This window comes from Scleropages formosus, chromosome 6, assembly GCF_900964775.1.
Source record: "Scleropages formosus chromosome 6, fSclFor1.1, whole genome shotgun sequence".
NCBI lineage: Eukaryota > Metazoa > Chordata > Actinopteri > Osteoglossiformes > Osteoglossidae > Scleropages > Scleropages formosus.
This window is the reverse complement of record NC_041811.1, coordinates 15,889,052-15,913,092: the sequence shown is the minus strand read 5'-3', so window position 1 is coordinate 15,913,092 and position 24,041 is coordinate 15,889,052.

Sequence of the window (24,041 nt, the reverse complement as noted above, 5' to 3'; positions counted from 1 at the left end):
CTATTGGCTGGCTTTTAATAACATTTGGGTAATTTGATTTCTGCTTCCTACCTGTATGATAATACAATCTAGTGTCACTGGTGAGCTCTTTAGATTTATGCAATAAGTATTTATTGGGAAATGGAGTATTTACATGGTAAGGGTCTGGGTGAAATAAAAATCTGAAGGTGGCACACACTTCCTATTGTAGTGTGTGCCACCTTCATATTTCCGTTGTAGTGTGTGATACCCACACCCTTTTCACCAACTCACTGGTGAAACTAATGCAGTGGGCAGACACAGATTTCTTCTGTCTAACTTCCCCACACTGAGTCCAAGGAAATAGGAGACCCGGCTGACATTTTCGATCATATGGGATTTCAGTTTATGTTTCTTTTCCGAGTTGATGTATAATTTTCATTCTTTTAGCTTATTTTGGTTTATATTTTTGTTTTGTCAGAGATCTCCCTATTGTGAGTGCTTTGTCTTCCTGAAGATAGAAGTCCACCAACTTTTTCTTGAAACCTGTATCCACTATCCAGTATTGCATCAGTAAGGCGTGTTACAACAGCATTTCGGGCTAATTACAAAGTCCTTTAAGCCATCTTAAAATTGATCATAGTATGCTCCATGGTTTTATTTGTGCACTTCATGCTTTTTTTTAAATCTATATATAAAACTCAGGTAATTTTTGTCTCTGTAAAGGTCAAATCTCAATATGTTAGGGTTATTTTATGACTGTAAATTAAAGTATACAAGGTGCTTTTTGATCATAAAGGCCTCTAAAATAAACTGCAATGCCCTGATAATATTGAAGGTAGCTACTGAAAGCTGTGTGATCCATCACAGATATCTTGTATTTCCCCCTATAAAGTTTTACGAAGACCATGTAATACATGGATACCATGGATTCCTATGTTTCCAGTGCCCTACCAAATAATGGAAACAAATGTCAGTCTGTTCATCCTCTTTATCTATAACTGTTTATCTTCATTTATCCAGTCATCTTCATTATTTTATTCAATCATTGTCACATGGCTCTTTGTGTTTATTATTTATTTGTTTGTCGAACTTTTGATCTGGTCGCTGAAGAAGGCCCAACATCGATATTGTCTTTACACAGAAGAAAAATTAAATATATATATACATATATAGATACTACTGGGAGTACTGAGCTCAAAACACTTTATTTCAGTTTTTTTGTAGGCTGGGGGGGGGGGGCTGGGGTGCGGTGGCACAGGGTGCCTGGCCAGGCCCCACTCTTGGGCGGATCTGGGGTTTGAGTCCCACTTGGGGTGCCTTGTGACGGACTGCCGTCCTGTCCTGGTTGTGTCCCCTCCCTCTCCAGCCCTACACCCTATGTTGCGGGTTAGGCTCCTGCTCGGGACGAGCAATTTCAGCCAGCGTGTGCGTAGGCTCCAGTACCCATTATAACAGTTTCTCCTGTACTTTGGTGAGCATGTGTTTCTGTTTTGTTTCATGTTTAATCTAATTTTCCTTATTTTCTTTAGATATACACACACATACTGTACACTTCCTAATTTCTTTGCTCTTTAAAACACCCTTTAAAGCATACAGCCTATTGACACATGGGTGTCCCTGGATGTGTGAATGTCTTTCAGAAGATTAAATATTGCATCAGACCTAAGGTCTGGTGCAACTCAGGTCACTGAGTTGTGTGCAAAGTCTGCTGAAGGTGTAATGCTACAGAGATTTGCTGACAGAACTGTAACAGATGAACTCAGGTTATGGAGGAATTCACCTTCACTGGTAAAATTGTGAAGTTCTGACCCTGAAAGGAGGATTGATTTAATTCAAACTCAAATGGTGACCTCTATAGAAATTCTCTTATAAGGAGATTGAGTTCAAATTTTGAAAATTTATAATTTATTTCGCAATATATGGTATGTTTTACTGCAGTGTAGTTCCCTTTTATTTTGGAACTTACAAAGCATTTTAGTGTGACAGCAAAACATTTCATATCATGATTCAGAGGTAAATACGCTGCTGATGACTTCTACTCTCAATGCTGATGACTTTGCTTTGTTTTTCAGAAACAAAGTCAATGCAGTCACAGACAAATTCTTAGCTTCACCCTGGCCAGTTCGTGCTGGACCTCCCTGCAAAGCTATGCTCTTCAAATTCAAGCCACTCTCTGAATCTGAAATCGCTGACCTCCTGATATTACACAGAGCCACCACCTGTTAGCTTGATCCAGTCCCATCGTCACTCCTACAGAACATTTCCCCGCAACTCTCCACCTTCATCTCTAAGATCATCAACTCCTCGCTCCCCTCTGGCTGTTTCCCAGCTGCCCTCAAAACTGCTCTCATTTCACCTCTGTTAAAGAAACCCTCCCTGGATCCCAATTTGGTCCAAAACTACAGACTGGTCTCCCTCCTCTCCTTCCTGTCTAAAACTCTAGGGTGGGCGGCCTGTGATCAACTGTCTGATTTCCTCACCCAGAACCATATCCTCGATGGATATCAGTCTGGTTTCAAAGTTGGTCACTCCATGGGACGGTGCATTGGGTGGTGTCTGATGCTCTCCAGTCGGTTAGAGCTGCCTCCCTCTCCTTGGTCCTCATTCTCCTCGATCTGTGTGCAGCATTCAACACTATCAAGCACCGGATCATACTCTCCTCTCACTTACTCTCCATCTTGGAATCAAAGGAACGGCACTAAGGTGGGTTGAGTCCTACCTATCTGACAGATCCTATCAAGTGGTCTGGCAGGGATCCGTTCTTCTCCTCTGCTTCTCTCAACCGGTGTCCTGCAGGGCTCAATACTAGGTCCTCTACTTTTCTTGATTTACACCTCCTCCCTCATCCCAGTCATAGCCTCCCATGGATTCAAATACCACTGCTGTGCTGATGATACCCAGCTCTTCCTCTCCTTTCCACCTGGAGCGTCAGACGTTTCCGCATGCATTGCTGCCTGCCTGTCGGACATCTCTGCATGGATGTCTGATCACCACCTAGAACTCCACCTTTCCAAAACAGAGATTCTTCACCTCCCAGCTGGCCTGTCCTCTTGTCACAATCTATCGATCAAACTGGACAACTCACTCATTTTGCCTACCTCCTCAGCTAAGAGTCAGGGAGTGACGATTGACTCAAGTCTGTCTATCTCTCAGCACATTGAAGCCACAACCCGGTCCTGGAGATTCATCCTGCATAATATTCGTAGGATCCGTCTCTACCTCACAACTGACTCTGCCCAACTACTTGTCCAGGCCATGCTGACATCTCGTCTGGACTACTGCAACTCTCTTTTGTCTGGCCTTCCCGCTACTGCAGGTGGCAGCTTGAAGATGCTGCTGGTTTAGAATAAAGTGTTCTCTGGTTTTCTGGGTAATCCTTGTTTGATAAGTACAAATTTATGCAAGGTTTAGTCAAGGGTCGATACAGAACTTTGTGATAGTCTTCTTCTTATCTCAACGTACACGCAGTTGCTTGGAGATACTGTTCATAAGCACTACTTTAAGTTTCACTGACAATCATAGTGTATTTATGTTATTCATTTCTACCTGTCAGTAAAATCATGAGATGAACATTGTATCTTCAGAAAAGCAATAGGTATACTCATGAAATTGAATTTCCTGCTTCTGATTTAGATACGACAGAGTAATACAAGAATGCCCTGTTTATCCCTTCCAATATCCCTTCTCATATACTCCAGAGGTTCTATCAAGCGTCATGTCTTGGAGAAACAATCCATTGAAAATATTTTTCTCCTGTGTCTTTTTCTTCAGATTTTAAATAGAGCCAAAAAAGCAAATGGCAAGAACAATCTATATATGGATTGTTCTTGAGTTGTAATTATATACTGTACATACACACACAGTATGTGTATATGGTTTATACATGCATATATATATATATACACACAGAGGGGGTGCGGTGGCGCAGTGGGTTGGACTGCAGTCCTGCTCTCCGGTGGGTCTGGGGTTCGAGTCCCGCTTGGGGTGCCTTGCGACGGACTGGCGTCCCGTCCTGGGTGTGTCCCCTGCCCCTCTGGCCTTACGCCCTGTGTTGCCGGGTAGGCTCCGGTTCCCCCGTGACCCCGTATGGGATGAGCGGTTCTGAAAATGTGTGTGTGTGTGTATATACACACACACACACACACACACATACCCACACATTGCCTGAAGCCGCTTGTTCCAAGCGGGAGTTGCAGCAAACCGCAGCCTAATCTGGCAACACAGGGCATAAGGCTGGAGGGGAGGGGATACACCCAGGACAGGATGCCGGTCCATCACAAGGCACCGCAAGTGGGACTCGAACCCCACACCTGCCAGAGAGCAGGACCCGGCCAAGCCTGCTGCGCCACCACTCCCCCCATACATATATGTATATAAGTTTTTGTACTTTTTTCTCTAATTACTTTCTGGCTTTGAATAATGTTAATATTAATTTTGGAAAGGAGTGCAAAATGCTGCAGATAGTCATTTCCGAACTTAACATGGTCATTTAACACCGGTTGAACCCACTGGTTTTCACTTTTCCTTTCGTGTCACCCTCCTTATGTTCTTTCAGCAATATGTGCAACGTGACATATGAAAATACACAAGATTATTTTCCCCAAAGTCCACTATATTCTGCTACTCACCATGCCAAACCATCAATGGACTTTAAAATATGGTTAGCAAATAGATGTGTATTGCCTAACCTGTTAGCTCACAGTTTACTTTTTGAGTCATTATTTCTGAAATGATTTATTGGACCACTTTTTTTCTGACAGCAGCAAAGTAGTTTTTCTGTGCTAAGAAAGTCATTTATTTTTCAGAATCCACTTGTGAAAATGTTAATAAAAGGTAAAATGACATGATTAAGTGCTTAATATATTGCTGAATTTTTTCCCATAATGTTTTCCCAACTATTTCCCATGAATTATTTTTTCCAAATATTATTTTTTTTTACTAAATTTAATTTTGCAGTCTTCTGAGGTTTTTTAACCTGAGATTCATACATTGTTGGCTCAGAATAATCACATGTGCTCTGCTTCCCTTCATGTTTTGTCATCCATAAGCAACTATTTGTATTTCTTTGGTGAACTATGACTGTTCCTTTCAGCTTGTGTCCAGAGGCTGACTAAACCTATTGCCTTTACATTCTGTCTGTCATCAGTAGCTGATCAATAACTGTTCGTGCTAGGCCACGCAAGGCATACTGAATGACATTACGGATACTTATGTCTTAAGGGTTTCAGTACTGCAGGCCCTAACTGGTGTATATTTTTCCTGTAACTGGGAAACACTGAAAGTAATATCAAATGTATATTGAGCGACCTTACAGCAAGGTGCAAGCTACTCCATGTTTAACTAACGTGTCATGTGAATCTGTACAATTACTTTTAGATCCTTCTTAAATCACCCAATTAATTTGCTAATGACAGCTTTGTTGGTTTGGGGTACTCTCAGCTCCCTTTTTGTATGTGACACCTCTTATTCCAGGTACTTGTCCCAAATATAGTTCTTAATCAATGACCTGAAAACTGGTTTGGTTTCCATCTTCGTCATATTAAAAAAATCAGTCTTTGGAACAATGTCCTCAGTCTTAACTGCATTTAGTGTTACGCAGCATTTTTTAGTAGTCCTTGCACCAGTTCACGCATTGAACTCCTAATTTCAGAAGAACAAATATCAAGACTGCAATATCAAAATGTGTTATATACTTTGCAACATCTTACTTTTCTTTCAAAAGTAAGTCTGCTGGTTTAAAAGACATAATTTTTGGTTATGACTGTGTCCATGATTCTGCCAATTAACTTTTGCATCCTTTTACATCTTTGCTCAGTATTTCCTTTTTACTTTTATTGGATGACTTCCTTAGTCCCTCCTGTGTCAAAGGACAGCATAAAAAAAAGGCTCAAATAAATAACAGTTTTCCTGAGACTTAATTTAAATAGATGTTTTTTTTTTTTGGTGGAACAAGAAAAACCTGATCAAATAAATGAGAAACCATTCTTCAGTTAAAACACATTATGTCTGCTCATGTTAGAAAATGCTGTCTTCGATTGGTGAATGAGTTAACACAAAAAAAAACATTCCCTGCAGTTTGATGTAAGAGTTCAAAAATTCAAAGGGATTTAAGTTCATCTGGATTTTTCTGCCATTTCCAGGGCAAAGATAAGCTATGTTTGCTGGTTAATAACTAGTTTCTGAGAAGAGTACAATTCCCCAAGGGATGGGAGGTTTCTAGTTTTGAAACATGCATACGTTTTCAGAGACATTTAAGTTGTATTTCATCTTTCACTGACAAATAATCCACATTTATGTTTTTTTTTACATTAAGAATTAATTGTGGGGGAAAAAAAAGACTTCTGGCTGTAGTTACCACATGTTTTGGAAAAGCGAAGCTGTAACTGACTGCTAAATTGAAATTGCATTGTTGAAAGAAATTTTCTTTTTTCATAATTTTCTGCAGTTTCTAGTTTCTGAAAGCAAATGCAACTCAAAAACTGAGAAGTCAGCCAAATGAATTGAAACTGAATAGATTACATAGATTAACTTGCATTTTCAAGGTGCAAAGTAAACTCAAGACGTCCATGTTTTTATGTTGTATTGAGTAAATACTTTTCATTTATTGAAAGAGTATAATCTTGGTTTGTTAGCAATAGAGTGTGTCTTTTTAGGCAGCAAGAAAGAAAGTTGGTTTAGCTGATTCAATTAAGAACATATGAACAGTTTATTTGCAACTAAGCAGCAGTACATCCTTTCACTGGACTTCGAATTAGTAAAAATGCAGAGTTTGATTATTTTGTCACCAATCACATTATATTGCTGTACAATTTGCTGTGTATATAACCATGATGCTGGTTTGTATTGGCCTTTTAATGGAACACTGTCCTGTTTCACTGGCAGAAGCGATACCCAGAAACATAATGCCCAACTGCCAGAGGTTGCATAGTTACCTTTTCAAATTCAGCACCAGGAGAAGGAATAGAATTAATGAACAAGTGTTAACCCTTTCTAGACAGATGTTGCAAATTAACATCAGCTGGTAATTACTTTTCTAACTGCCAGTGTTAATTTAGCCCTGAGAGGGTTAAACACTAAGGACAAAAATGACAAATTTCAATAATGTGCAGCAGGTTCCTGAGGCACACCAAACACATTTCCTGAACCGCTTGTCCCATACGGGGTCACGGGGAACCGGAGCAAAACCCGGCAACTCAGGGCGTAAGGCTGGAGGGGGAGGGGACACACCCAGCACCCAGAACGGGACACCAGTCCGTCGCAAGGCACCCCAAGCGGGACTTGAACCCCAGACCCACCGGAGAGCAGGGCCTGGTCCAACCCCCTGCACCACTGCACCCCCTGCACACCCAACAAAAAAGCAGAAATAAAACCAAAAGTGTCTATTTGTTTGCAAAGTCTATTTTTTTCTTTCTGTATACTACACTAATTGCATAGTGTACAGCATCTACACAAGAATCTGACAAAATACTTATTCACCATAACTCAGTGAGAGCCTGTTAATAATATTAACTCAGCTGAATCCATTTTGAACCATAGATGAAGTTAATATCTGTAGAGAAAACAGATATTTTCTGAAGCTACTTGTCCCAAGCGGGGTCACAACAAGCTGGATCGTAACCCGGCAACACAGGGCACAAGGCTGGAGGGGGAGGGGACACACCCAGGATGGGATGCCAGTCCATCCAGCACCTGCAGCAGGACTCGAACCCCAGACCCACCAGATAGCAGGATCCAGCCAAGCCCGATGTGCCATCATACCCCTACAAACCCCTACACACCCACCCTTCCACCTAAAACATTTCTGAAGGACCCAAAGGTTGCAGGTTCGTGCCTCACCTCCAGCTGTAGTACCCTTGAGCAAGGTACTTACTCTGAATTGCTCCTGAAAATCACCCAGCTATATGAATGGGTAAATAATTGTAACCTTAACATTGTAAGTCGCTTTGGAAAAAAAGCATCAGCTAAATGAATAAATGTAAATGAATAAAATGTAAGTAAACAAATCTATTATGAATCAGGACAAAAGCAAAGCACGGGATTTAACTCCTGAAGCTCTAGAAGTTTTCGATGACAGTAGCAGAGATGGAACGCTCGAAGAAGAGGGCTCGATGCACTGGAAAAAGAACACAGATGAAGTCAAATAAATAAAATACACAGAAAAATCATTATGTAAGTCTAAATGGATTTCGCTTTATGTTGCGTTTCCAAGGCAATATACTTAACAGCCTTGGAAAAAGCATGCACTTTGCGACCTAAATAAACATCCTATATGATTTATCTAAGCCCTTAGGCACCCATATTAATTCTGTAGCATATGAAAAACACTTGGTAGCATCATAAATCTAATTCTTGCACTGTCACTCTATATTTCAGTATATGAATAGTGAGCACTGAAGACAGCGCTCTCATGAACCTCTCTATACCGTACAAGATTGTGAATAATGATGGGAATCCTTATTAAGTGTCTGGTTTGAAATATCTGGGTTACCCCCAGACAGATAAAAGCTTGCACATATGGATGTCTCCTATGTACAGTGATTTACCAATGACACGTCAGTGTATGAAAAGAAGACGACTGAGCCGAATGTAAGACCTTAATGGCATAAGGCCAATTTTTTCTGTGGGTTTAATATTCAACCACATATCTGTCTCAGTGATCTGTACAGGACACGGGGAACATTTATCACGCTGAGGCTAAAACTGATTTCTGTGTTGTAAAGTAACCTGATGGGGAGTATATACATGACCTGATAGGATGGTGCAACCCCAGTGCATCTTTCCACGGCTGAGTACCAAGTGAATGCATAGTGATTTTTACCATTTTTCCACATCTTTGCAGTGGCTTGATAAGCCTGCAGTACCTGAAGCAGTGTTACAGCACTTAGATGGGGAAAATGGACAAGAAGAATTTGTTTTATCCTTCACCTGATGAATTTGGATGTTCTTTTATAAGGAGAGCAGTTCTGGTTCTGACAGCTGATATTACAAAATGGTCTTTTTCAGAGACACCACAATAAGTGCTTCTTTAACTAGTCTTGTAATGCTGTAGCTCCACTCTCTTGCACAGCTCTGTTTAAGCCACTCTTATATAACACCCCATCAGTGTAGGAGCATCAGCACCAGGCCGGGGATTATGACCCATTCAAAGCAGGAGTATATTTTACCATACTCTCAGATATGGCTGGATTAACATTACTGAGAATATGCTGGTGCTGGAAGAATCAGGTTCAGTCCTAAGGGCATACTGTGTGTGTGTACGTGCGCTCGTGTCTGTCTTTGTGTCTGTCTCTGTCTGTCTATAAATAAACAAAAGAATTTTTAAATGTAGATTGGTATAGCGGTCATTACGTTCTTTGCTTTCATGACTCTTTGTTCACGTTCTGTGTAGTAATTTTGCCATCCTTCATAACGTCATTAGGAATTTATCATGAGGAGATTTAACGTCTATGACAGGCTCTTTCTGGAGTTAGCCCCTGAATGAAAACAAAAACATGAAAATAGAATACGATGAAAAATTAATGCTATGTAGTTCCATTCCAGGAAGGTCCATCTTGCTCATACCATTTAGTAAATAGTTACCTTTTACTTTCTTGACCTGACGATCAGTGGTGCCTGCTTAATACAGGCCCAGATCTTTATGAAGGTTAATGTATACTGTGGGATGATAATGGTGTTTGATGACATCTTCTTGAGCATGAACATGATGCCTGGTTATCTTGGGATGACAACAGCATCAGGTGATATATTTCAGCATGTACTTCTGTGCGACAACACTTCCAAGTTCTGTTGAAAGCCATTTTGTCCGGTCCAGTAAAATATCAAACACATACCACTATAAAATTACAATATAAATGCGGTTTGTATATTGTATACAGAATACACACAGCAATTTGAAAATCAATTAAGGCACAATACACACACACACACATTTTCAGAACCGCTTGTCCCATACGGGGTCACGGGGGAACCGGAGCCTACCCGGCAACACAGGGCGTAAGGGGCGGGGGACACACCCAGGACGGGACGCCAGTCCGTCGCAAGGCACCCCAAGCGAGACTTGAACCCCAGACCCACCGGAGAGCAGGACTGCAGCCCAACCCACTGCGCCACCGCGCCCCCCTAAGGCACAATATTCAGATCAATTTCATGGCAATTCAAAAAAGCAACAGGTGAAAATTAAAGTTGCGCTTGGCTGAATGTAATAAGGTCTACATTCAACCTTCATTGCAAAATGTTTCAATTAATGTATTTTGTAAAGTGGCCAATGAAATGTTAGGCTAGATCAGCACCTTAACTAGTACTACTATTCTATACTACACACACACACACACACACACACTTTCAGAACCGCTTGTCCCATATGGGGTTGCGGGGAACCGGAGCCTACCCGGCAATACAGGGCGTAAGGCTGGAGTGGGGGGGACATACCAAGGACGGGACGCCAGTCCGCCGCAAGGCACCCCAAGCGGGACTCGAACCCCAGACCCACCAGAGAGCAGGACTGCAGCCCAACCCACTGCGCCACCGCGCCACCGCGCCCCCCTATTCTATACTATTGCTACTGTTACTTGTTACTGTTAGGCTTAGCCTATACTACTCCCTATTAATAGGGACTTTGGTAACATGCTGTCAAAAATTTGGACTGTTAGTGAAAATCTACTTTATCGTACTTTTTAGAACAGTATGCAAAATTTTACCTCAAATATCATATCATATTAAATGCACATGTATTTCAATATTTTACAGCTCTAATTGATCTTTGTGCAATAACTTAATTAGCAATGTAATATATTTACTTGAGGGGGGTGTGGTGGCGCAGTGGGTTGGACCGCAGTCTTGCTTTCCGGTGGGTCTGGGGTTCGAATCCCGCTTGGGGTGCCTTGTGACGGACTGGTGTCCCGTCCTGGGTGTGTCCCCTCCCCCTCTGGCCTTATGCCCTGTGTTACCGGGTAGGCTCCGGTTCCCCGTGACCCCGTATGGGACAAGCGGTTCAGAAAGTGTGTGTGTGTGTGTTTACTTGAGGGGGGCGTGGTGGCGCAGTGGGTTGGACCGGGTCCTGCTCTCTGGTGGGCTTGGGGTGCCTTGTGACTGACTAGTGTCCCATCCTGGGTGTGTTCCCTCCCCCCTGCACCCTGTATTGCTGGATTAGGCTCCAGTTTGCTGTGACCCTGCTCAGGACAAGTGGTTTCACACAGTGTGTGGGTGTGTGTGTTTACTTGCTTTGGCACAGGACTAGAGTATTCATGCTGTATCACCAAACTGCTTTCCCATTACTTTTGCCATCTTGTTTTTAGCTCATTTCCTGTCCTTTTTAAATCTGGTAAATTAAACTTTTATTCAAATATATAGTATATGCTATTTATCGTAAATTTTTTATTGCTTATGTGAAAAAAAATAATATTCAAATCCCAGACAGTTTGTCACCAGATCACAAAAATTACAAAACTCCGTGCAACACAGCTTTCAAATATGGCACCTCCTCACACGAATCTTGAATAAAAATATTAGTATTTTTCTTCTATTTACTATATCCATACAAACAAGAAGTCTTGTCAAAATATTCTTCAGAAGTCATCATAAAACACATTTCTTTTTTTACTTAAATTTTGGTCAACACTGGTCAATTAATCGCAAAACATCACTCTTTTAAGTCACTTTAACAGGTGTGAATGGAACGTTTTTACATTTGAAAAGCTGTGCAAATATTCAGTACCGGTGAACCATTAAATAACACAAAAGCGAATGACGCAACACTATCTTACACCTCTTCACCCTCGACCTTCCTCACGAGAAGGAGACCTCGAAAAGGTCTGTTTCCACATGACTTCCATATAGAGAAAAGGAAAGCTGAAAGTGGATTCTAAAATTCCACTTGTACTCCCTGTTCCTTGAATACATCTTTCACACATGACTTGAATCATGTGAAATCTACATGGGTATCAGGTGAAAATGGATGGATCCACCACTTCAGTTATCCAAAAAAAAATCCAAATAGATTTCATGTTTTGTGGCACACTGGGATTCCCTAGAAATAACATGTGAACCAACCAACCAATTCCAATAACCACTTGTCCCAGGCGGGGTCACAGCAAGCCGGAACCTATCAGAGATATTGGGCACAAGGCTGAAGGGGTGGGTGGGTGAGGGGCGCCAGTCCATCGCAGGGCTACAACTACGTAGGTACCCAGGCACACACTCGGGCGAAGGCGCTGGAGCAATTGCAGGACAATCACCTTGCTCAAGGGCACCACAGCAGGAGGCAGGGATCAAACAAATGAGGCACTAGTGAAAAATGTGTTTGCTTCACGGAGTGGGGTGATGTCACGTCTCATATAATCGTTTATATTTGAAAAGGTAAGAGAGACGGAACCGCAGTTTGAACGGCACAAATGTAACACAAATGAATGAGCCCGAATTCGAGTGTCTACGGCACTGTAGGGGGCTGAGTGATGTCACATCCCCGGGAAAAATAAATATTTATATCTCAAAAACAACAAGGCACAAATTTTTAATTTTCACAGCAGAAGGGTAACATTAACAAATCATGGCTTGTTTTCACTTGTGCTGTTTGTAGGGGGTGCAGGTTCTCAGAGCTTCTTCCACTCCATACAGTAGTACCCTTTAACAAGGTACTTGATAGAGTAAAAATAGCCAGGTTGTCAGTGCTGCAATGGTGAGGCCATGGGTACATGTTTTGTGTGATGGATCACGTTGCAACTCTTCTAACAGCCCGCTCAAACTTGTAATGTATTCTGTGATCATAAAAATTACCCATAAACTCAAAGTCAATGCTGATAATAGTTTAAAAGAAGGGAGAATTCAGATCACTGCAGTGAGGCTGATCTTGTGGAGTGGCACATACTCAGATTTCAATTTCTCTTGCCTTGTTGATGTGTGATGGGTTTAACACTAGGAAAATATGTGCAGAACAACTACATTTGTCAAATGTACACAGTGCTCAGTTACTGGATGCTCTTTTCCTGCTGTTTCATTGTACTGGGTGATTCATTTTAAACATGTGAGACCTTGCACTTTCATTTTATTTTCTATGGTGCATAGAATGTTTAATTTTCGCTTTAAGCAATTTTCCAGCACATTTATTTATTTATTTATTTTGTAAAGTTGGCATTAATTTACAAAAAATACATGTGTTGTATACACAGGACTCTTGGAAACATTGCAGTCAATTTGTATATGTTTTAAGTTTAATTGTTCATTAAAAAAATTGTGATGTAAATTGTATAGTGTTGGTTTTTTTTTCACTCATTGTGTTAACCTGGGTGAAGCAATACTGTTCATTGAACTGCACCATTTTTTCGATCATGTTCAGCCCCAACAGGGACCGGTGAGTGAAGTGGGACAGGTAAAATGCAGCAGTAAAGTACGTAACGCAGTATGTGAAAATGTAAACTGTACTTAAACCTTAGTTATACAGACTTGAAGTTACAAAATCGGTATTATTAATATCCTAGGATATAATGTGTCTTCAAATGGAATGGAAACCAGCTAAAAGTGTTTGTATGTAAATTATTGTGGCTTTTTGAGACTAGTTTACATGGTGGAATGCAGTTTGCAGAATGCAATACAGAGAAAAGGTTACATGAAATTGAACAATGATGTAAAATTGAATAAAAGCATTGACGGATTGCACAAATTATTTCAGATATACTGAAATCCACATTAACATAACAGAACTGTTATTAGCTCTAGAATTTGAAGCTGCATTGTGTGTATAAATGTAACAATAGGTATATAATTGGTAGGCATAGTTTTAAAAATATCACTCACTGATCTGTTGTGGCTGAGCTTATTGCCAGTTGGTTAAATAAAGGTACGTCACAGAGAACCGGTATTTCGGTGGCTTTTTACAAGTGTCAGATTGCTAAACATGGCACAGTCTTTTCTCAGAGGCAGCAGAGAAGACTGGTCAGTGGTTACAGCTAAAAAGAGAGCAGGGTAGTTGAGGTTGCAGGTTGGATGGAGGTGAGTAATGGTGGAATATTAGTGGCAGGTGGGTAGTAATGGGAAGCAGCTGGCAGTGATTAAGGAGGTGTGGCCTTTAATTAGGATAGTTTAAGTTGGTGGAGTGTTGCATTTCTGCTAGTGGGTATGTATGGAGTTGTGCTTTAATGGGTTGCGGAGGGCATCTAACATGTGTCTGGGATGCAAGACTGCACTGTTGAGCCTCCTGGAGGTGTCGTGGGCCTAATTCAATGAAACACTGATAAAGGGAGGTGCCCACTTGGCAACCTCAGTGAAGTACTCATGTTGGTACCCTGCTGGTTTGGTTGGATGGTGGGCGTGTGAGTTTGATTATTTGGTTGGTGGGTTTGGTGTGTTGGCTCAGTGTGTTGATTTGGTGGGTTGGTTTGGTTGATTTGTTGACTTCTTGGGTTTGTTGGAGAACATAACTAAGCTTCTTGGTCTCAGGTCATGGAGATGTCTGTTGGCTACACTGGATGTTCTTTGTGGTTTCATGTTGGTTGGACTGGGTCGTTGTGTACAGCCATTGATAAATGCGAATGGGGTATAACATTTTGTCCTGTGTATCTTGAATGCAGAAATGGTGCTATTATTCCTGTCACTGCAGACATCTGATCAAAATTGTGGGATGTTGTCAAAAGTAATACGTGAGTGAATGAGTGAGACTTCAAATTTTTGACATTTGTTTAATATGGGTAGGCCACAGGTGTCATGCGGAACAGAGGACATCAGGACAGCTGGACCCAAGTGCAGGCTCATTTGTCAGGAATTGGGGTCAGGCGAGTTCTCATTCTTGAGGGGCTGGCAAAGAGTCGGTTGATTGGCGGTCAGAGTGAGAGCAAGGACCCAAGGATGTGGTCAGGGGATGAAGCGAAGGGTCAAAAGCTGGAGAATGGATACAGGAAGCAAGGGAGGAGGAAGAGCAGGACATAACGTAGAAGGACAGTTGTCTCAAATGAGATTCTGCAAGTGTATGGGAGCTGAGGAGGGTCTTTTAAAGGCGAGTGCTCAGTCAGGTGCTTGACTGGTGCCAGGTGCTGTCATGTCCATGCCTGCACCACAAATCGACAACAGGTAGAACAGCACAGATTTGCTGATTATTGTGGCCTGCTGTCTGTAAAAAATGAATAACAAGTTCACAGAATGCTTCTGAAATAAACCTTTGTTATAATCATCACATGTGGCCCTGGTGTGATGTCTCCCTCATAACTATATTACTTGGTAAGAATGCTAACAAACAGGTAAAAATTTAAAGTGCTGAAGCATACAGTAATCTTATTTTTTTTTTTTTTTTTTTAATATTGTTTCCCTTGAGACGGGGGCGTGATGGCACAGTGGGTTGGACCGGGTCCTGCTCTCTAGTGGGTCTGGGGTTTGAGTCCTGCTTGGGGGTGCCTTGTGATGGACTGGCGTCCTGTCCTGGGTGTGTCCCCTCCCCCTCTGGCCTTACGCCCTGTGTTACTGGGTAGGCTCTGGTTCCCTGTGACCCCGTATGGGACAAGCAGTTCAGAAAGTGTGTGTGTGTGTGTGTGTGTGTGTGTGTGTGTGTGTGTGTGTGTTTCCCTTGAATTTCTTTGATAGCATGGATGTTGGAAACATTCTTGTTCAGCAGCAGTTAATAATCTCTTCCAAAGGTTTTCAGTCCTAGCCCTGGTGGAGTCCTTTTGTATACTGGTTTCTGTTCCATCTGAACACTCATTTAGTTAAGTTGCTGTTTGAAATCCTTCAAGAATGGTTTAACTGAATGCTTCAGTTGAGGACTTGGTGCCATTTTTAAGTTGCTGCACCAACTTTCTGTTCAGTGAACATTTACATTGGTGAAAAGTTCTTTCCTTGTAATTAAAAATTCAGCTTTCAGTTTCTCAATTATAGAGTTATTACAATAACTGAATACTTCATTACCGTACAGGCAACTGATGTAGTGTCTGATGTATGACCCCAGTGATGTTCACTATTCATTTATTCAGTTTTATTAAGTATCAAAGTAATACATTTTACAGGAGGAAACTTGGACTTTTCTTTAGTTTGTGAATGAGGCCTTTTACTAAATACTTATTTTTTTTTCAAAATTATTTTATTTTTTTTTTTCTGGCAGTACAAAAAAGTACTATTGTATCTTTCTTTTCAATTTGCTCCAGCATGGGTGAACAAGGAAATGTGGTACTTGGCCCATGAGTGGGGCAATCATTTTATGACTCATGGGTGTGGGGTCAGGTGGAGCTGTATTAATGAATTCCCCTAAGCATCACATCATTAGGACTGCGGTGCACCCTGTCACAGACAGATATCTCTGACAAACATTAACTACTTGCTGTTTATTCTCAAACCCATCCTCCCCAGCTCCATTTTCTTTCTTCTAGATCTGTACTCTGAACTCAGACTGTTCTTGCTCAATCCACAGTACTGCTGCCTACTGTTCAAATTCACAAGATCAGCAGCTCTATCAAATTAAAGCAGCTTCTACTCCTTCCTGTCCCTTTGTCTTCTGGGTCAAACAGAATTTAGTCCTAAACGTTTAAAACAACCTTCGCTGTCTGTCGCACTGGTTTCATAGAAGAGCGCTCCACTTTACACTGTGTGATAGCTTGCCTGTAATTGTGAACTCTACAAACATCATGATGTGTTAAAAGGATGGATTATCTTTCTCCAACAATTCCCCAGGGAGCCTGCATGCTGTTATCAGTATTTTACATTAAACTGTACGTTACTGTAGACTTGGATATGTGTTGTGTTATTTTTTTGAGTTTTTATTGTACTAACATGTTTTGTTGAAATTTGAGGGGGGAAGAGCCACAAATCCTCCCATACTCATTATCTGCCCAGTCACTCCTGGGACCTGGCATGCTCAGGGGTTCTACACATATACACCACTCTTCATGTGACAAACTGTCTAGTTTATGTATTTTTAATTTTATTTTCTAAAATTTAAGTGATTCTGACTTGAATTATCACACTGCTGATAGTTGACAGTAAAATGCAGTGAGATAAGGACTGTAGGACTGACTTTGTTCAGCTTGCTTCCACAGTGTTTGCAGCTGCTGTCTAGTGTTCCTTACTGTTACTGAGCAATAACACGACAAATGTTACGAGGGTGAATCAATGGACACTGAATTAGAATTTCTGGAGAGGGTTTTTTTAGTTAACTTTTAATGCCTTACAAAATATTGTTAATTATAGCTGTAGCCAAAATTTATACAGAACCTAACCAGAAAATAAACAGCAGACAAAAACAGTCAAAAGTGGCTGACAAACACTACACATGCTTATGTGAAGAATCCATCAGCAATTGGTCAAGGAGATGACACTTTTATTTCAAATGTCATTGCCACTAACCATTTAACAGCAAATCTATGAATATCATTGCATTTTGTTATTGTTCTTACTAATAATTGCCCTAGCAGCATGTGATAAAAAGATATCAAGTATTTGAGAAAGACAGAAAGCTGATGATTTGCAGAAAAACATAATAGAATGGATGATATTCACTTGATTCACTTGACTTCATTATGGCTGAAATATATGAAAAGATGCCAAGTTTCTCTTGACATCTTCACATACACATATATGTAATGCATATATATAGAGTATACAACAGAAGTGAGTACACCGCTGTGCAATGACCCCTCTGTTGCCGTTATTTTTACATTTACATTTATTCATTTAGCAGGTGCTTTTCTCCAAAGCAACATACATCTCATAGAAAATACAATTTGTGCATTACATTACGAGGAAAAAGTTAGACGTGTGATTCTTAAGTACAGTTTGTTTCTTTCCACCATATGCACTGGCGTTCATCACACAAATAGCTGCATAAAACTCAGAATACCAATGATTTCTGATCACCTTCCTACTATTTTTTATTATTATTTTTGAGATACACAAATGTACAATACAGGAGTAGCTGTGTAAAGGCTTATCTGGGCATAATCTTAAAGTTATGGTGCGTGAACATTTACACCTTATATGAACTTAAGAGATCATGGGGAAGTCATAAATTTTAGTGGCAATTTTTCTAGTAGGAGTCCTTCATTTAATTAGATCCTTAATAGGGTACCATGGCCTTTTGGCACAAGCTATCACCTGGCAACCGGAAAGTCATGGGTTTGAATCCTTCTTCTTCTGTGCTGACAGATTTACTACCGTAAGAATATCCTGCTCTACAAATGCGTAATTTATTGCACAGTAAATAGATTTGTATACTAAGCTAACATAAGTCACTTAAAAATACTGTTATTATTTCTACATCTTTTTTTAAATATAGCTGAATATTTTACATGAGTGATTCTCAAGCATACAGCTGGGTACTTTGGACTAAGAATGGAACCAGCAATTTTGAGGCTTGATGTCAAGTTCTACCTCTTCCCACAAGTTTCCACTAGCCTGTGATTTTTACATTTATTTTTAATTTACTAGTTAAATTGATAATGCAGCCTTTTGGACACCTAACTTTGGATGTTAAAATTTGACTATTTCCTTTACAATGCTCATGTTGCTCACAGTTTGGTGAGCAGGTATACACTGGAAGAGCTACTTATGTTTTGCTAGACCCTACATTCTGAAAGCTAACTGACACCTCATAAAATAGCAAACAATGTACAACATGTGGAATTCTTGTCTTGAAAATATAATATCTGAGTCATACCATTTAATGAAAGGATCCTGCAATGAATGTGTTTGTGTAAATTGCTCATCTTATGACATTAAAACAAGCACTTGAATCCATTTGTTTTAGCAGTGATACTAGTTTGGATGGAATGTTAGTGAACCAAAAGTAAATCAGAAACTTAAATTATGCTTAAATACTGTAAAGCCCACACTAATGCCCTAAAATCCAGTCATGTTGTATCAGATTGGGTTGGAGGAGTGTGTGCTCACATTTGTGAACACTTGATACCCTGTATGACATTAGATTCTTACCCCTAAAGCTTGATTTAGGCTTATGGCATGTGATTGTTAGAAATGAATTAAGATACTCAAGAGCTTAAACTGATTTTTGCTGATAGATTTAATTTAGTGAAAATTCTGATGAGTGCTGGCTGAAGGATTTGCAACAGGATGAGAGCCTTGTTTAATAAGGAGCAGGAAACAGTGACAAATCTTGATCGATGTCACAATGGCAGTGCAAAAAGTGGGCAAAAATAAAAATCTTTTCATGCGCAAACCTGGATGATCTAATAATAAAGTGTCAGAGGTGGTTTAAAGGGGATTTGGATTAGAGGGATTTGTAGGTCAGGCAGGAGGATCTGAGAATCTTGCATGCAGAGCAAACATAATGAAGTACATGTGGCATATCTGACAGGTTTTAGTAAGGTGCAGTAGATGCACTGCCTACTACTGAAGCAAAAGCTATGTGCAAGTTCTACTTTCTCAAAGTCCTTCCGTCCCTGCTTCCCCTTTACTGCCTTTCTCCCTTTTATATTCTGGTACATGGTGTGTGTATATATATATGTAGGCAATATTCTGGCAACTAAGCTTACAGAGTAAGAGAACTTGGGAAGACAAAGACAATGAAAATATGGGATTGCTATTCTTGTGTTGTTGAAAGTCCTGCAGTGACCAGTCATTCAGTAGCAGTTCAATAAAACTGTATCTGAGTCATGATGCAGATTTTCTCCAGTCTTCTGACCTCCAGCCCCATTTATAAAGTTATCAGTCAAATCATTGTCCTGAAATTGATTGTTTTGTGTATTATGAACATATATCAGAATTCTTAGTTCCAGTTATGTCATCAGCTGTCATGTAGCACAAGAAGATTCTGTCATGACTTATTAGTTGTTATTATTACTGGGGATAGAACAGTTGTACAGGTCACCTGTCCTCAGTGACAGCTTTTGTTTGTGACCATTTTTACAGCTGTATAGTCTGTAGCTACTGTATATTTTTGGCAGCTGTGCTCTTGCCTCTCATGATTGCAAAATAATTATGACAGTATAATTTACATGTTCTTGTATATGTTAGGCTATGAGGTACTGTATGATTTATGCTAATCATCATTTATGCCCATCACATTTATCCACATATCAATTGAAAAGACACCAGAAAACAAAGAATGAAACTTTATTTAGAACAGCAAATATATTACCAGTCAAAAATGTGAGTACAACTGAAACTAGTTTCGGTTCATGAAGCATTCAGCTAAAGGTCTGATCGGGAAATTATCTGTCATGTCTTTCCAGCTCTTCTGGAGCAGTTTCCAGAGATGTGGGACACTGCACGTTGCTTGCTTTCACTCTTCTGTCCAGTTCAGCATTTACAAGTATTGCCAAAGCGTAGTCACACTTTCGACTGGTACTGTAGCTTTTCATTTAATGTCCTACTTTCACAAGCTAAGCAGCTGCAAAGTATTTTTGAGTGTCATGGCAGTCAAAGTGCACATGTAGCAGGCAAATATCCCTTTTCCACTCAGTGAACGATTATTTCTGAGGAAAATTAATAATTTTTTTGTAGCCTTTTTTTTTTTTTTAAATGACTTTTTTAGCAGGTCAGCAGACATATAGGTTTCATTCCTCTTCAACCCTTGTGAAGTTTGCTTGTTTGTTTTTTTTTCCTGTGATGGACTGATTTTCCATCTAAAGTGTACCCTGCCAAGCTAACTCTTTAATTCTAGGATAGAAAGCACCATAACACTGCTCTAAATGAGCGTTTATAGGCAAATGAAAGATATAAAAATGTACAATACAGGTTTATTCGTACACTGGGACCTCATGCTACATTTGAGTTATGAATTTTTGAAGGTACAAACATAGCTGTATATCTATATATAGCTAGATCAGTGCTTGCTGCCATTACTTGGCAGTAAAATGCACTCAAAAGCACTGGTTCTGCTTGTAAGGGATGGGGGATGAGTTTAGTAGAGCTGTGCAGGACCAATTTCAATTTATTCAGTGTATTTTTTTATTAGTTATATTCAAGACTTTTATGGACACTATTCAATAAATAAAAGAATATGTCTATTAGTACTCTTGCGACTGCAAACTGAAAGTGACCTGATGCTGACAAATGTTGCATAGTTGTGATAAATCTGTCCTATCCGCATCACTAGATTTGTGTCCTCAGTTGCAAATAAGTCATGTTGCTATTTAAGGTCAGGCAGTTTCTAATAGTTTTTGCCCACACTATTCTGTTATTCCTATGACACCCGATGAGTGGAGGAACATGACACTGTTCTGCACACATAAGGCAGAACGCATTAAATAGGTTATTACGGAAATAAAATTTTTGTATTTTAAGCTATTTTAAAGTGTGTTTTAATGTTGCTTCAAGTTAATAAAAGATAAAAGTTTAATAACATACTTGCATTGCCTGCTTCACACCGTGTGTTTTCAGCATAAAGAAACACTTGAGACTGCTGTATGAGTGAGTTCTAACAGGATTGTGTTTTTACTTATGATGTTGATGAAGATTAAAGAGAAGGGAGATGATGGTTTGTTACCTAATGTCATCTGTTGTATGTTGATACCTGAGCCAATAACCTAAGCAAAAATATTTGCTGCATATACTAGTAAAAATATTAACACAATACTACTTTTTGTCAGACTGTAATAAAATTTTTTCAGTATAGTGAAAATATTAAAATTAATAAGATACACAATTCAGTAAAAATGACATTCATATTATGTACTGTATGTACTCCCTTTCACACACAACCAGTTTTTCGCCTTTAACAAGACTTTATAAACACCTTAAAACTAGCCAGATTATTGCATGTTCAACAATATTGTCAGGAATTGTATGTTCTGAGATGTATTGTACAACCGTCCCTACATGATGTGATTGAAATTTTTCACAAAGTTACACAAATTACCTAAATTGAGCACAAGAACATCAAGGCTGAGAAAAGTTCTGCATTCTCTCAATTCATAAATCTTTAGTATATCATTGTACATCATTTGGTGTTTTAAAATTCACTATGGTATGCAGTGGAAGGGGTGGAATCACTACAATGGTAATGCAGTCTATATTTACACTCTGGGTGTGTTTTTTTTAAAAAAAAAAAAAAAAAAAAAATCAGTCTTTCAGCAGCTAATCAGATTCCCTGGTCTGAAAATACTCCTTGTAACCTTGTGGTTAACAGCAGGGCACACACAGTGTAAACCACAGTAAGAACCCTTTTTCCCCACATTCATCTACAGCTGGTGTCAGTGTTGTTTTCAAGGGTGCCTAAGCTATTATAGTTACTTACCTTTCATTCAAATAACTTCATTTGGCAGTACAATATATAGAATGTAAGCATTTCTCTCAAATGTTAAATTCTGTGAAAGCACTTTTGAAGGAGAGCACAGTGGCACAGCAGGTAGTGCTAGTGCATCGCTGTAGGGCTGGATGAGTCTGGTTGTTCTCACATGGGTTTCCCACAATCCATACAGGTTGTTGAGAGGAACTTCAGATTGAATTGCCCCTAGTATGCTTTTGTGTCAGTGAATGAGTGTGTACACTGCCTCATACCTAGGCTCTGGACCACCACAACCCTGCATTACAAAAGCAATTAAGGTGGATGCATACTTTGAGCACATACTTCAAAGACCAACATACTAATAGACCTAAACAGCTGAACATATACCATATGCTCAATATACTTCACTCCATCCTATATTTCAGTAAAATGACAAATGCAAATATACATTTGCTGACTTAGTGCACATAAAATGTAATACATGCATACTGTTTAATTGGGACTAGAATACTAATCACCAGTGGCATCAATAGAATGATATACCACATTTACCACATAATATACCACAAATTTAATAAGTTACCTTGGTAAATAAGGTATGTGGGCTGATAACACTATATAGTATCCACTGGAAGTTGCTTTGGAGAAAAGTGTCTGCTAAAATGTAATTTGCATGATGTCAGGACATTACAGTGGTATTCCAGGACACAGCTAATTAACTTTTCTCAATAGCTAATGGTTTGTTTTTACTGAAAAAAAGGAAAAAAAAAAAAAAAGAACTATTTATACTGCAAATCGGTCTGTTGTATAAAAACAATCTTGGTCTTAATCTTACATTTTTATTTCTTTTTAAAAGAGCCTGGTACAAGCTTGAAGCAGTTAAACACTGATTAAATTATTTTTGAACACAGACAGCTTAGGGTTGGCCTGCATTATGCAGCCACACAACCTCCACAAATTTCTGAAAATAAAACTCTTGAAGCACAGTGACTCTATAGCAAGACTCTTCAACTAGTCCTGTAGGGATATGTCCAGAAGGTTTTTGTTCCAGCTGGGCAAGTGAAGCACCATTTTCAACCCACTACCTTCAGTGAACATGTACAACTTTCTCTGAGGTCTTAGTGGTGTAGAGAGAACTGCAAAACCTGCTGGACTCAGCCCCCCCAGGGATAAAGTTGAATAACCCTGCTCTTTGGGAACCAAAGCCAAGAAGGTGAAAAAGTAAATGAAATTGGATCATGGAAACAAAGGCAATGGACCTACACATCCATTACTTTTTGAGTGCAAAGATTTATCCCCATAATAGTTTGACTTGGGATAATTATATGCTGTTTTGTACCTGTCAGCACTCACTTTAGCAGACTTTTGTATCAACTCAAGCTTATATGGAGATGAAAATCCAATTAACTTCCCATCAGCCCACCTCTCAAAGAATTACACCTGAATAATTTCACTGCACGAAATGCTCTGTGCATTTATAGTACTTTCCTGTAGCACCTTTCAGAAGTTCATTTGCACAGCAGTTTAGAAAGCTAAAGGTGATAAAGTAATTAACTGGTCATTCTGAAATGAGAAATTTCATCCTGCGTTGGAGGAAAAAAAAAAAAAAAACTTCATCTGTATCTGTTGTCCTCCAACCCAAAAATAATTCTACAAGTATTTGTCTTTCCACCTTCTTGATATTGTCATGGTTTTGAAAGACCATTTTTACATGCAAATCGAATTTCTATGCAGGTAAAATGTCAGTATTAACACTGTTTGAACTGCATGACTGCATTAAAACATCTTGTGGTTGTCCATTTTGTCAACAAATGGGTACAAAAATGTTTAAAACCAAAAAATGGAACTATAGTTAACTTAAGGCAAATATTTTAAAGATCTAACAAGGATATCCTCAGGAGGGGGGACTATGCAGACATGCTTT